The following is a 15,677-nucleotide window of genomic DNA, read 5'->3' on the forward strand; positions in this document are numbered from 1 at the left end:
AGCCACAATCATTGAAGCATAAAAGAAAAAGTAAGGATACCAATACTCTACATAAATAAAAATAGCATAAGTCATTCACACCAGAGCACTGCACTAACAAGTAATATGAACAAGGTGAACACCATGGTCAAGTGCATAGTACCAACCAGAATAAGGGGACTCATGGTGTCCAGCCAGCCCGACGTACGTTTCACACAGTGTGCTTCATGCAGAGACATGGTCTAAGTTTCAAAGAAAGAGATGGATGAATCAGCTTCCCCATGTGATGGTACAGTGCAAGACTTACTGTACTATGTATCAGATAAATAGTTCAAAATGTAAAATTAAAAAAATTACCTGCACAAAGTTGCATACATAACAACTTATACTCCAGTTCATTTTTTCAGATAAGTTTCAGGTTTCGGCACTTAGTGCCCTTTCTTTGAGCTGAGCATTATATTTATATAGCTTCCCATTTTGCTGGGTACTCATATTGGGGATCCGGTCCTGCTCGGCCCTTATTCACATTGATGTCAATTTGATGCATGGTAAGGTTTTAATACTAGAGGTTAGGACCATCCCGAATTTGGGTACATCTTGACACTGGTGGGATGGCTTTTACGCTTTTTTTTTATCAAAAACAGTGTTTAATAAGTACCCTAAGTTATTTATATGCACTATTACTTTTACTTATTTACTTACAGGGTATATGGTTATTTTGTTTCTGTCTTAGGTTTTGTCTGTTTTGCATAAAAAGAAGGGTAGGGCCACACATTTGGATAGATTTAATCTTTTGAATACCGAGCGTTCAAAGAAATGTCTGGATAGACTACCGATGGTTCCACTTACAGATAGGAAAGTGGAAAAATAGCTACAATAACAAGGAATCATTGGAAAATGTTAGCCAACTGTCTACCAATCATTCCAGAATTCAAAAATCCTTGTAACGAGAGTGGTGGAACCACTGCACTGTGGTCCGATGAGCGCTTGGAGGGTGTTACAGAAAGACTGACCTCGGCTGCACGGCAGCTGACCCCCAAAGACAGGAGACTGGAATGGCCAAGAAGGAAAGTACAGCTAGCACAGGCAGGCACGGCAGGAAGCCAGAAGCGGCAGGTGCTGGCGGACATGGCTGGAAGACAGGAAGGTACTGGATGATGCAGGTGGGTCTGGTTGGTATAGAGATGAGCACAGACAGGTACAGGCGGGTCCGGCTGGTATACAGGTGGGCACAGGCAGGTACAAGTGAGTTGGCTGGTATTCAGGTGTGCACAGGCAGGGACAGCTGTTAGACAAGTGGGCACAGGCAGGTACAGCTGGAAGGCACACGCAAGGACAGGCAGGAATGGAACAAGAACAAGCAGGTACAGGCAGGTTCATGCAAATGGGGATCTGACAACTAACAAGGATGCAAGGAGCATGCTAACAACACTGCTGAGGCACTTCCCACCAAGTGGAAGGGCATTAAATAATAAGTGTCTCCCAGCCATTGGCTGGGGACACTTTTAGGGAGCGCACGCCCTAAGCACAGTGCCCGGGGATCTGCGATCCATGCGCATACCGCGGGCAGCAGCAGCAGCAGTAGGAGCGGGAGAGAGGCTGTGGCGGTGAGTGAGTCGGCGTCTCTGCCGGGGGAGAGTGGCAGAGTGCAGAGATGCCAGTGCTACAATCCTCCACTATTCTCTTATAGAATGGCTAAGAATATAGGGGATAGAATTATACATTCAGATATAGACTCACTTAAAGCTATTACCCAAACATACCTAATAGGCATACACAGAAATGGTTGTTTTCTATGTTTCACCTGTATAAATTGCCCCCTTATGTTAAAGGGGGAAAGGTTTATTCATCAGACTACTCATGAGGTTTATAATATTAACCATTATTTAACTGAAATCTCATTGTGGCATCTGTGTACACCAATGTCCTTGTTTCTTGTGGCATATTGGTAAGGCTGCGTGCCCACTATGCGTTTTTCAAGCGTTTTTGCTGCGGAATTTCTGCAGCGAAAACGCTTAAAAAACCCTTGGTAATACGTGCCCTATGGTCCCCAATGATAATCCGCATGTGCTGTGCACATGCTGCAGAAATTTCCGCTGTGGATTATCATTGCGTAAAAATACGCAGCATGTCCATTAATTTTGCGGACACGCAGCGTAATCGCCGCCATTGACTTGCATTGGACCGCGTGACATCCACATCACTGCATCTGCACATGCGGATATCACACGGTTCAATGTGCGGATGGTACCCGGGTCTGGAGAAGAGGAGGCTCTCCTCCAGACATGGGTACCATAGAACCTGTTAAAAAAAGAATTTAAAATAAAAAAGAAAGATTGTACTTACCTTCCGATGTCCTCCCGGTGTTTTATCCCCTCCGTCTGGTCTGCTGTATGGGTCGCGGTGTTGTGAAGGACCTGCCATGACGTCATTGAGTCATGTGACCTGTCACATGACTCAATGACGTCACCACAGGTCCTTCACACCACTGTGAGCCGCCCAAGACATCGGACGCAGCAGAGAAAACACCGGGAGGACATCGGAAGGTGAGTATAATCTTTTTTAAAAATTTTTTTTACCATTCTTACTCTTTTTTTTTTACTAACTTGGTCACACTACTATAAATCCATGCCGGTTGCATGGATTTATATAGTGTGACCAAGTTGTCAAGCACTTTTACAAGTGATGCTAAAATCGCTTGGAAAAGCGCTTGATAACCCGCATGCAGAAATGCATGAAAAAACGCTTCACAAACGCTTCTACCTGGCGGGAAAAACGCATGTAAAAACTGCATGTGTTTTTCCTGCCAAGGAGAAGAGGAAAAAATATATCATCACCAATATACCATAATGAAAAAGAAACTGGATTTACCTATCTCTAACACTTTTTGGTTCTTGGCCATACTGAAATACAGCTGAGATTGAGGCTAAGTGCCCACGTTGCGGAACTGAAGCATATTTTTTACGCTTCTCCCTGGCGGGAAAATCGCATGCGGATTTTACATGCGGTTTTCCCGCCAGGTAGAAGCGTTTGTGAGGCGTCTTTGCAGCGTATTTGCATGCATTTCCGCATGCGGGTTATCAAGCACTTCTCCAAGTGATTTAAGCATCACTTGGAAAAGTGCTTGACAACTTGTTCACACTATATAAATCCATGCAACCGGCATGGATTTATATAGTGTGACCAAGTAATAGTTAAAAAAAAGAATCAGAATGGCAAAAAATAAAAAAATAAAGTTTATACTCACCTACCGATGCATTCTCTGCCCCGTCCGGAGTCTTGAGCGGCTCATGCTGTGGTGTGCAGGACCTGCGGTGACGTCATTGAGTCATGTGATGGGTCACATGACTCAATGACGTGGCAGGTCCTTCACACAACAGCGCGACGGAGGGAAAACATCAGAAGATAAGTATAAACTTTATTTTATTCTTTTTTTTACAGGTTCTTTGGTACCCAGGTCTGGATGAGAGTCTCCTCTCCTCCATACTTGGGTACCATCCGCACATTGATTCCGCATGCAGAAACGCAAAATTAATGAACATGCTGCGGATTTTTGACCGCAGCATATACGCTGCGGAAAAATCCGCAGCGTGGGCATTGACATTGCGGAATGCCATTGGGGACCTGGGGTGCGGATATACATGCGTTTTACAAGCGTTTACGCTGCGGAAATTCCGCAGCATATACGCTTGTAATACGCAACGTGGGCACGCAGCCTTAGGGTAATTGACTCACAAAGAAGGGACAGGGACAGAATGCAACTTCTAAAATGTAATGAATTAAAGTGAATATATAGATTAAATACTCAGAATCCCAATAGACCAAATGTAGAATTTTAAATAAATGCTGAAAATTATTATTGTTAAAATGGTTATCAATTGTGATGTATGTGTGCATTAACTATCGGTTTAAAATGTAATTTTATAGATCTAAGACCAATCAGCCAGAGGAGGAGACCACAAAAGACATACATCTTTCTAACATCTCTCTTAAACCATGTGACTGTTGAAGAACAGACAAAAACAGACAAAAATGACGAAGGTCCATATACAGGCAATGGAAATGCCCTCGGCTGGCCCATTGTGAGACAATGGGATGAACCCATAATCTTCTCCGCCTCCTCCTCTAGTCTTCTTTGTTGCTCCCTAAGCTTTCAAGAAGCTGGCCAGACCATGAGGGCCCAGTCTCCAGGCCATGTTGTGTAATTTAGAATTGTTTAATGCTGACAAAAGTTAAATTACACTGCTCAAAAAAATAAAGGGAACACTCAAATAACACATCATATGTCTGAATGAATGAAATATTCCCATTGAATGCTTTGTTCTGTACAAAGTTGAATGTGCTTACAACAAAATCACACAAAAATCATCAATGGAAATCAAATTTATTAACCAATGGAGGCCTGGATTTGGAGTCACCCCCAAAATTAAAGTGGAAAAACACACTACAGGCTGATCCAACTTTGACGTAATGTCCTTAAAACAAGTCAAAATGAGGCTCAGTATTGTGTGTGGCCTCCACATGCCTGTATGACCTCCCTACTACGCCTGGGCATGCTCCTGATGAGGTTGCGGATGGTCTGCTGTGGGACCTCCTCCCAGACCTGGACTAAAGCATCCGCCAACTCCTGGACAGTCTGTGGTGCAACGTGACATTGGTGGATGGAGTGAGACATGATGTCCCAGATGTGCTCAATCGGATTCAGGTCTGGGGAACGGACGGGCCAGTCCATAGCTTCAATGCCTTCATCTTGCTGGAACTGCTGACACACTCCAGCCACATGAGGTCTGGCATTGTCCTGCATTAGGAGGAACCCAGGGCCAGCCGCACCAGCATATGGTCTCACAAGGGGTCTGAGGATCTCATCTCGGTACCTAATGGCAGTCAGGCTACCTCTGGCGAGCACATGGAGGGCTGTGTGGCCCTCCAAAGAAATCCCACCCCACACTATTATTGACCCACTGCCAAACCGGTCATGCTGAAGGATGTTGCAGGCAGCAGATCGCTCTCCACGGCGTCTCCACAGATTCTGTCACGTCTGCACATGTGCTGAGTGTGAACCTGCTTTCATCTGTGAAGAGCACAGGGCGCCAGTGGCGACTTTGCCAATCCTGGTGTTCTGTGGCAAATGCCAAGCGTCCTGCACGGTGTTGGGCTGTGAGCACAACCCCCATCTGTGGACATCAGGCCCTCATACCACCCTCATGGAGTCGGTTTCTAACCGTTTGTGCAGACACATGCACATTTGTGGCCTGCTGGAGGTCATTTTGCAGGGCTCTGGCAGTGCTCTTCCTGTTCCTCCTTGCACAAAGGCGGAGGTAGCGGTTCTGCTGCTGGGTTGTTGCCCAAAACATCAGCCAGAAAGCATTGGTACTGAGATGTGGTCTGTGGTCCCCACCTGTACAACCACTCCTTTATTGAGTGGGTCTTGATAATTGCCAATAATTTCCATCTATTGCCTATTCCATTTGCACAACAGCATGTGAAATTGATTGTCAATCAGTGTTGCTTCCTAAGTGGACAGTTTGATTTCACAGAAGTTTGATTTACTTGGAGTTATTTTCTGTTGTTTAAGTGTTCCCTTTATTTTTTTGAGCAGTGTAGTTAGCAATCACAAAGAGCATGCTCTTCTATGGTGTGTAGCATGGGAAAATTACATGTTTGCAATCGGTTGACCTTCTGGGATGGGGCTTATGTTGATATGTTCACAGTCAGTTGATATTCTGGGGTGGGGCTTATATTTTTGACCAGAACTGGGCATTTTTCTCTTTAATATCAGATGGAAAAAAGAAGATGTCATATGAATGTCATATGGATGAAAAAAACAGAAACAAGGATGGTACACGAATGTTATACAGGTGACAAAAAGGGTGAAAATTGTCCATCTTTGAATGAAAATTGAACAAATTTTCATATGCTTGTCTGAACCTGTCCATTCTGTGCAAACTAAAATCTCAGTGCCTGATGCCACCAAATCTTGCTGAAGATCTATTGCAGCCACGTGAGGATTTTTGATCACCTGTCTTCTTCAGGAATCCGGTGGCAGTGACAGCTTCCACTTTCTGCCACGCCCAAGTAATGTAACCAGTGTCCCTATAACTTTGAACTCTTTATCTATTCATCTAACTGTATTTCTAAGAACATTCAATGCCTTTGATGTCTTTGTATATACTTTTCCTTGTTTGTGCAGGGCTATGATGTCTTCTCTGACCTTTTTGGCCATTCTCTTGACTTCACAATATCTCTAATGTACAATTCAATGTTACAGTCAGCAACCCCCCAGCCAGTCCAGGTATTTGATGTGTTATATCTCAAGCACAGCTGATGCAACTAACAATGAATCATGATTTGCAAATGTACGCTCTTATGAGCGATTTTATTCAGGGGGCTGAATAATTATCAGACTGGAGTAGTAATCAAAAGTGGCATTTTGTACCGAATTTGGAGAAAACATTTCTTGTATTCTAAGGCTATGTGCCCACGATGCAGAAATGCTCCGGATTTTTTCCTGAGCATTTCTGCATCTCCCTGGCAGAAAAAACACATGCGGATTGAACATGCGTTTTTCCTGCCAGGGACAAACGGATGTGAAGCGTTCTTCACATGCATTTCTCATGCGGGTTGTCAAGCGCTTTCCAAGCGATTTTAGCATCACTTGGAAAGTGCTTGACAACTTGGTCACAATATATAAATCCATGCAAACGGCATGGATTTATATAGTGTGACCGAAAGAATGGTAAAAAATAAAAAAATAAATCTATACTTACCTTCTGATGGGCCCCGGAGTCTTTATTCGATCTGTCCTGGCTTGCCGGCAGCTCGCGGTACACTGAAGGACCTGCTGTCACATGACTAAATGACGTCAGTGCAGGTCCTTCAGTCCACCGCGATCTGCCGGCAAGCGAAGACAAGCGCACCGGGGGCCATCAGAAGGTAAGTATAATATTTATTTTTTATTTTATTCTTTTTTTTACAGGTTCTATGGTACCCTATGGAAACGCTTGGATTTCGCATGTACAGATGCAGTGATGCGTAATCCATGCGGTCCAATGCAAGTCAATGGCGGCGAAAACGCAGCGCTTCCGCAAAATAATTGGTAGTGCTGCGTTTTTTTCCGCAATGATAATCCGCAGCGTAAATTTCCGCAGCATTTGCACAGCACATGCGGATTATCATTGGGGAACATGACAGGCCTTCTACCATGCGTTTTTTAAGCATTTCTGCAGCGGAATTGCTGCTGCAAAAACGCTTAAAAAACGCATTGTGGGCACACAGCCTAAATTGTTGTTGTTTGATTGGTTTATTGCAAACAGAAGAAAGCTTGTACATTTTACTAATAAAACTAATTTGCAATGGGGATTGAATCATTTTGATTGTCCAGCATTTGAAGAGTGAAATTTATTGACTTTTTAAATGTAACATTACTTTATTTTGGATAATTCTTTTTGTAGGGGAAAAGTTTTTTTTTAACCCCTTGAAAGCCCAAGGCGTACCAATACATACCTGTGCCCTGGGGTTTAAGAGCCAGGTATGTATTAGTACGCCCTGTTGATTTCGCCCACAGAAAGGCTCTGCGGGCGAGATCGCTGCCGGGTGTCAGCTGATTGTCACAGCTGACACCCAGTGCTATGTGCTGGGAGCGCTCCCGCAATGCTCCCGGCACATTAACCCCCGCAATGCTGTGATCGAAGTCGATCGCAGCATTGCGGGGGCAAGGAGAGGTGATCGCGATTACTTACCTCTCCTGCCGGGGTCCAACGCTGTCTGCTGCGGCTTCCCGGATGTTGCCATGACGACCTGATGTTGTCATGACAACATCCGGGTCACCAGACAGCAGGAAGAGGGGGCGTGTCCAGCCACTGAAGGAGACAGTCGCATCCTGAGGAGCTCCTGTGCATGCTGACTAATCTCCCTCAATCCTCTTACTTGTAAGGGAGTTTCTCCCCATCTGATACATCTAGGAGCTCTGGAGGCTCTCATAGACTCTTTTGTCCCCAAATAGAGCTTTTTTGAGAGAGTCTCCCCCATATAGGGGTTTGAGGCCTACAGTGAGGGCTGGGGCCGCGGCCCTCTCCACGTGCGCGCTGCGGACCTGAGAAGCGCCTCATCGTGTGCGGGTCCCCGTCGAACGACGGAGCTGATCTGACGCCGCCTGTCTCTCCTCTGAGGTGGGTGAGCCAGTGGTGTGTCACGGCGGGGAGAAGTTAGGCCTCCGAACGGAGTCGGGTGCGCGGCTGAAGGTGCTGGAGAGGGAGAGCCGTCGGGTGTCACGTGCCGGCCCGCAGCTGAACGTGACTGAACCCAGAGGCATCCCGTGAAACCAAACTGGATCCAGCCGACCTGGGAACCCCGTATCCCGTCCACGAGGTACCGCTGCCCCCCGCTCTTTCTTTACATCACCACCGCTTATCCTGAAGGTGAAGGTCTACCATACTTACCTGCCCAGATCCCGCAGCCGAGTGAACCCACTTTGTAGACTCTACTCCAGTTAACCCCCGGGTCTCTGGTTCTGATTGCTCCCGTGTTCCTGAGCGCAAGGGCTGTGCTGAGCGGCTCTGTCAGTTCCGACCCTGCAGTTTGGGGCTTTCCCGCCACGGCAGCCACCATCTTAGCTGCACTGTGCCCCTAAGAGGGACGACAAGTTGTCAGACAATCGCTGGGATTAACCCGGTCACTTTTATTATCTCGACTGACACAGATCAGAAAGTGCTGTTTGAAAGGGCTGGAGATGTAGATCTCATTCTGTTTGCTGAAGGGTTCACAGAGGATATATATACTGTTTGCTGTTTCCCCTTTGTTTTCTCTGTCCCAGTGAACTCTTGATTTTACAGGAGTCTGTGCTCCACGATTGTCTCTCATACATTTCTTCAGGCAATCTGAATTCCTACATTTTTGTCTTCCAAAGAACAAGAGTGACACCTAGTGGTCATTTAATAGGACTATCTCAATCTCATACAGAATCCCCCAGTAAAAAGAGAAAGGAGAATTCCACGCTTCCTCCTCCACTTTAAGATGTAACAGTTTTTTTTTCTTCTCATCTCCGACCTTATGTATTAGGGAACGTGTCTGATGTTTTGTCATTTACCCTAATAAGGCAAATTTGAGCAAGTCATAATGGTCAAGATCGGCAACAAAGCCTCAGGCGCAATTTCTGGGCCTCGTAACTCCCTCACACAAGCTGACCTAAACAAATTTCTCAACAAAAAACAATCAAAATCTTCCACATCTAAAGCTTCACACCAGTTACCCTCTGACTCTCGTTCAATTGACAACACTGATTCTGAAATGGATAGCGACGCAGAAGAATGCAGTTTATCAACTGCTCACCCAATCTCACGTTCTTTCATTAAAAGAATCCTTGCTAAATCTCTAGAACCAGTCATAAAAGATTTGTCTGACATCAAACAAGAAATTATACAAATTGGCAACAGAGTAGATACTCTGGAAGCAACAAATTCTACTTTAATCCAGCCAGCCAATGCTACCATAACCTGTGTCCATAACCAAGCAGAACAAATTAATCATATACATTCCATTTTAGAGGACCACGAAAATAGAGAGAGGAGAAATAATCTACGAATCAAAGGTATTCCTGAATCAGTAGCAGCAGAAATTTTAACCCCGACATTAATTGGGATCTTTTCTAAATTTCTACGCTCTGAAGATGCCACTCAAATTGAGATAGTCAGAGCTCACAGATCATTGAGACCCAAGCCTAAATCGGGGGAACCGCCTAGAGATGTCATCTGTCGTTTTTTAGACTTCCGCACCAAAGATTTAATAATTAAAAGGTCAAGAGAGTCTGATAACTTGACAATTTCAATACCGATGGCTTTTTCCCTTCAGTATCGCAATAACGGCCAAAGACAAACGCCTTCAAGTCAGGACCTCGTCTGATGTTCAAAAAGTATGCAAAGAACTTGAGATCACGCTGGAGAAATATCCTGACCTAGAGACTTTCCAGTCTTCATCCGCCTTACAGCCCTTGGCTCAACCAGCACCATGGAATGTGGTCCCACCATCTAAAACCCAAAGGCTTAGACGCAGATCAACGAAGCATTCACACGTTCCTGATGACGGTGATAACGGATGAATTAATGATTCAGGATTTGTTCTTATTGTAATACTATATTCTATATTACTAGGCTCACTTATCTCATCTTTTCCTTGATTGCGCGTACTTATTTGTTTCTTAGACTTGACTTGTTCTTCCAAAGTAACAACAAAGTTGAGGTCGGCACTTTGCCTCTCAACCCCCTTAGTTTAACTTGCCTTGTTTATTTTCTAGGCCTCTGATTATGTTTTAGGCCTTTATTTTTTAGGCCTTTGTTCCTATTTGAGTTTGGCTTCTCCCCCCCCCGCGGGATCCCTCCTGTCGATATCTAGCTACGACTTGATGCTGGATGTTTTGACGGGATTGGTCCGGGGGACGCGGAGACGGTCTAATTACTATAAGCTTATTGTTATGACATCAACATGTTCCCTTCATGGTCTGATGTTTAACTTTAACATATTAATTATGTTATGTTTTACTGTTACATGTTATTTCTCATTCATGTGCTCTACCCTAACATTGTCTCAACCTTTTCCCCCCATTCCCTCTTATATTTTTTCTTATTCCTCACCCAGGTCCTCCTCTCCAATTACAAAAAATGAAGGCCACCACCTCCTCCAACACCCTCATGAATGACAAACTAGCCACTCTTAAATTAGCAAACTTTAACGCGCACGGATTAAACTCCCCAATTCCTAGATCTCAGATTCTGAACAGATTTAAGAAGGATAGCTATGACATTCTCATTCTACAAGAAACTCATTTTCAAACGGAAAAACTTCCTTCCTTTGAAAAAAATTACTATAATCAATGGTTTCATGCCACCTCCCCGCAAAAAGGCTCAAGAGGAGTGTCAATAGCATTCGCTAACAACTCCCCTTTTTTATTATCAGATTCAATAGTTGATCCGGAAGGGAGATTTATTTTTGTGAAGGGTCTCCTTGCGGGTTCCTTAATTACTATTGGCAATCTTTATGCCCCCAATAAGAAACAAATTAAATGGATCGTTTCGAAATTAAACAAATTTCATTCCTTTATAGAAAGTACACCAATCCTTGGAGGTGATCTAAATATCCCCTTGGACCCCTCTCTTGATTCTACCTCAAAAAAGTGTCCAATCTCCTATCGTAATATCATTAGGATAAAAAAATCGCTTCACTCTCTTTCACTCTTAGATGTATGGCGTTATCTACACTCTAATGACCTGGACTTCACCTTCTTCTCCCATCCCCATAATTCTTACCACAGGATTGATTATGTTTTTTTGCCAAAGTCATTACTTACAAACACATCAAAAGCAGAAATTATCCCATCAATCCATTCAGATCATTCTATAGTATCAGTTTGCTTTTCTCTTTCTAAACCCTTCTCCAACCAACGTACATGGACATTAAACGAATCGCTCCTAGCCTCCGATATAAATAGACAGAGAATTCAAATAGCCCTTTCCAATTTCTTTGAATGTAATGATACGCCAGGAATAAGCTACCCAATTCTCTGGGAATCCCATAAAGCAGTAGTCAGAGGTGAGTTGATTTCTTTGGCTTCCCATTTAAATAAACAACGCAAAAAGATTACACAGGATCTATATGAGGAAATAGCCATTCTTGAAACACAACATAAAAGAACCTTACTACGTCAAAGTCTGGTAGATTTAACCGCCAAGTGTCTACAATTGAGAGACTTGCTTAACAAACAATCCGCAAAACAATATCTAAACTGGAGAAATCGTATGTTTGTCCATGGCGACAAAGCTTCTAAACTCATGATGTCACTAATTAAAACCAGACAAGCTAAAACCTATATCCATTCTTTAAAAACTCCCACTGGCCAATCTTCATCAGATTTCAAAACAATTTCCTCAGAATTCTTGAAGTATTACTCTAACCTCTATAATCTTCACCCTGATGAATCTATCGCACAAAAAGAAAAGAAACGTCTAGAAATACAGTCATTCCTGAATAAACTTAAATTACCTAAATTATCACTGGAGCAACAAATAGCTGTCTCCAAACCTTTTACCTTGGACGAGGTCCGGTCCACTCTGACTAGCAACCCTAAGGGGAAAGCCCCGGGCCCTGATGGCCTTCCTTCAGTATATTATAAGACTTTTTCAAAGACATTAGAACCATTTTTTCTCAAAATGTGTAATGAGGTTCTTCGGGGTAATTCCTTTCCCCCCCAAACTCTGGAAGCCCATATTTCTCTTATCCATAAGGAAGGCAAGGACCCAGAATATTGTAGCTATTATAGACCCATCTCCTTATTAAATGTGGATCTTAAAACTTATGCGAGTATGTTGGCTAAACGAATTGCTGATTTTCTACCAAATTTGGTCTCCCCAGACCAAACAGGCTTCATCAGGGGGAGGGAGGGGAAGGAAAATGCCTGGCGAGTCTTTCACTTGATCCAATATTCTACTATTCATAAACTCCCTTTGGTGCTGCTTGGCACGGACGCAGAGAAAGCGTTCGACAGAGTGGACTGGACCTTTCTACAAGAAACCCTAAATTGCTTTAATTTCCCCCCCTCAGTGACGGCAGCTATCATGCAGATGTACTCCCACCCTTACGCCAAGATTAAACTTAACAACACTCTAACCCAATCATTCAATATTTACAATGGTACTAGACAGGGTTGCCCACTTTCACCTCTACTTTTCAGAATGGTAATGGAACCTCTGATTAAGTCTATTAATGACTGCAAAGACATAAAGGGCGTTCATATACAAGGAATACATCACAAAACTATGGCCTTTGCTGACGACCTCCTTATTACAATGTCGCAACCTTGCAAAGGCATTCCGGCCATTATGCAAATCTTAGAGCGTTATGGCTCCCTGTCTAACTTTAAAATAAATATAACTAAATCCGAAGCATTGGGAATAAATATTCCTCTAAGTACACTAGCCCACCTCAAATCCCAATTTCCCTTTAATTGGCCAGATAAATATATAAAGTATTTGGGCATTAAAATAAGCTCGTCTAATAAAGAGCTTTTTAATATAAACTATAAAAAACTTCTCACTACAATCCCTGATCAGATTAAAAAATGGAAAGCCCCTTTTCTTTCCTGGATGGGTAGAAAAAACCTAATTAAAAGTATTTTACTACCTAAAATCCTCTACCTTTTTCAAATGTTACCCATTGCCCTTCCAAAATCATTCCTCAACAAAATCAACTCTATATTCTTTAACTATATCTGGAACAAACATCGATCGAGACTAAACTCTCACACTCTCTCACTACCAAAAAGGCTTGGGGGCATGGGAGCTCCCAATATATATAACTACTATATAGCTGCCACACTGTCTAGAACTATTGATTGGGTACGGAAACCAAGGGAGAAACCTTTGCTCTCCTTAGAAGAATACATGTCCCCTATCCAATTGCATTCAATTATTCTTTCCCCTTTCATACTTTCAAGTAAAATTTCATTCTCTAACCCTCTCACCAAAGCCTCGGTCAAAAATTGGAAACTCGTTGTGTCCCACCTTGCGCCAGCCCCATCTCCACTAACCCGAGTGTCCGACATAATAGCTTCAGACCTGGATTACGATTCTCCACCCCCTACATCACCCTTAATAGATCAACTATATAACGAAGGCTCCTTTATATCCTTTCAAGATCTAAAGGCATTACCCACATTGTCAAATTACACCTTTATTCATTACGAATCCCTTAAGACAACAATACGACAACTCGTTGCTGGCGGAGACTCCACAAGACCACTTACTATATTTGAATCCATGTGCTCACAAATAAAGATCCCAAAAAAGTTGCTTTCCTCACTCTATAATATTTTAAATACGAGGGATGTTTCTCTGAAAAGAGCCTTTCTACTGAGCTGGGAAAGGGAACTGGATTCTTCCTTTACTGACTCCCAAGTTAAACAGATCTATAAACTTTCCCATGGCCCCTCACAATGCGTTAGGGTTCAGGAAAATAATTACAAAATACTTACTCAATGGTACACATCCCCTATTCAGATGCACCGATGGTTTCCCACCTCCTCAGACTTATGCTGGCGTTGTGGTACTAGACAGGGTTCGTACCTTCATATTTGGTGGTCATGCCAGGCCATCCAAACTTTCTGGACGGTAGTTTCCCAAACTATTTATGAAGTCCTTCACTTACTTACTGCCTTGACACCAGAACATATTTTCCTGAATCTCCCTTTAGACCCAAGCAGGAAAACCGATTCAAAGTTGGCTTTTTTCATCCTATCAGCTGGTAAACTTCTTATTCCTACATTCTGGCGCTCAACTAACGTCCCAAACAAAAAACAACTTATTCTTAAAGTTGATCAACTATTCGTCATTGAAGAAGTGGCTGCTCTGGCACAAGGAAACCTCCCCATATTTACTCAAATATGGGCACCTTGGGAAAAGTTTAGGAAGTCTGTCAATTTTATCTCCTTAATCTCCTAGTTTTTCCATTACGATTTTTGATCACTAATTTGCTATAGGACCTACCCCCTCCCCTCCCCCCATCCCATCTGACTCCTTCCCCTCATCCCTGGTTCATTTCACAAAAAATTATTAATCTTGAATCATCTCCCTTCCTTCCGCTCAACAGAGTTCCCTCCCATTATCTAGCCTCTTATATTACATTCTTGATTACATGTCTATTATTGTATGTATAACACTTTTGTTCTCTCAGATCTTGCTTCCCTATGGGATTACTTTGTATTTGTTATTTGTGTCTTGATTCAATTTAAATAAAACATTTAAAACAGACAGCAGGAAGATACTTTGATCATGCGCAGTGCATGACCAAAGTATCTTATGCATCTGCAGCGCTGACCGCCTGTATAGCACAGGGATGGTGCTCCATCCCTATGCTATACAGGTGATTAGAGTAAAAAAAGTGAAAATCCCATAGTGGGACAAAGTATAAAAGTAAAAAAAAGTGTTAAAAAATGAAAAAAAAATACATATTTTTTTTGTAAAAAAATAAAAATAATCCACCAAAAATAAAAATATAATGTACCCATCAATAAATATTATTATGAAAAAAAAAACAACACAATAAAAGTACACATATTTGGTATCACCACATCCAGAACGACCTGACCTATAAAACTGTTCCACTAGTTAACCCCTTTAGTGAACACGATAAAAAAAAAAGAAAAAAAAAAAAGCAAATTGCAATGCTTTATCATCATACCGCCAAACAAAAAATGGAATAACAAGCAATCAAAAAGACGAATATAAATAAAAATGGTACCGCTGAAAACGACATCTTGTCCCGCAAAAAACAAGCTGCCATACAGCTCCATCAGCTGAAAAATAAAAAAGTTATAGCTCTCAGAATAAAGCGATGCAAAAAATAATTTTTTTCTATAAAATAGCTTTTATTGTGTAAAAGCGCCAAAACATAGAAAAATGATATAAATGTGGTACCGCTGTAAACGTACTGACCTGAAGAATAAAGCTACCTTATCAATTTTACCACACGCGGAAGAGCATAAATTAAAAAAAAAAAAAAAAAATTCCTGAATTGTTGGTTTTTGTTTATTTTGCCTCCCAAAAATTGGAATAGAAAGCGATCAAAAAACGTTATGTGCCTGAAAATGGTACCAATGAAAACATCAACTTGTCCTACAAAAAACAAGCCATCACATGACTCTGTCGGCGAAAATA

The sequence above is a fragment of the Phyllobates terribilis genome, unplaced genomic scaffold (assembly GCF_046119375.1).
Source record: "Phyllobates terribilis strain yellow unplaced genomic scaffold, ASM4611937v1 Scaffold_2__4_contigs__length_985480577, whole genome shotgun sequence".
In the NCBI taxonomy this organism is placed as follows: domain Eukaryota; kingdom Metazoa; phylum Chordata; class Amphibia; order Anura; family Dendrobatidae; genus Phyllobates; species Phyllobates terribilis.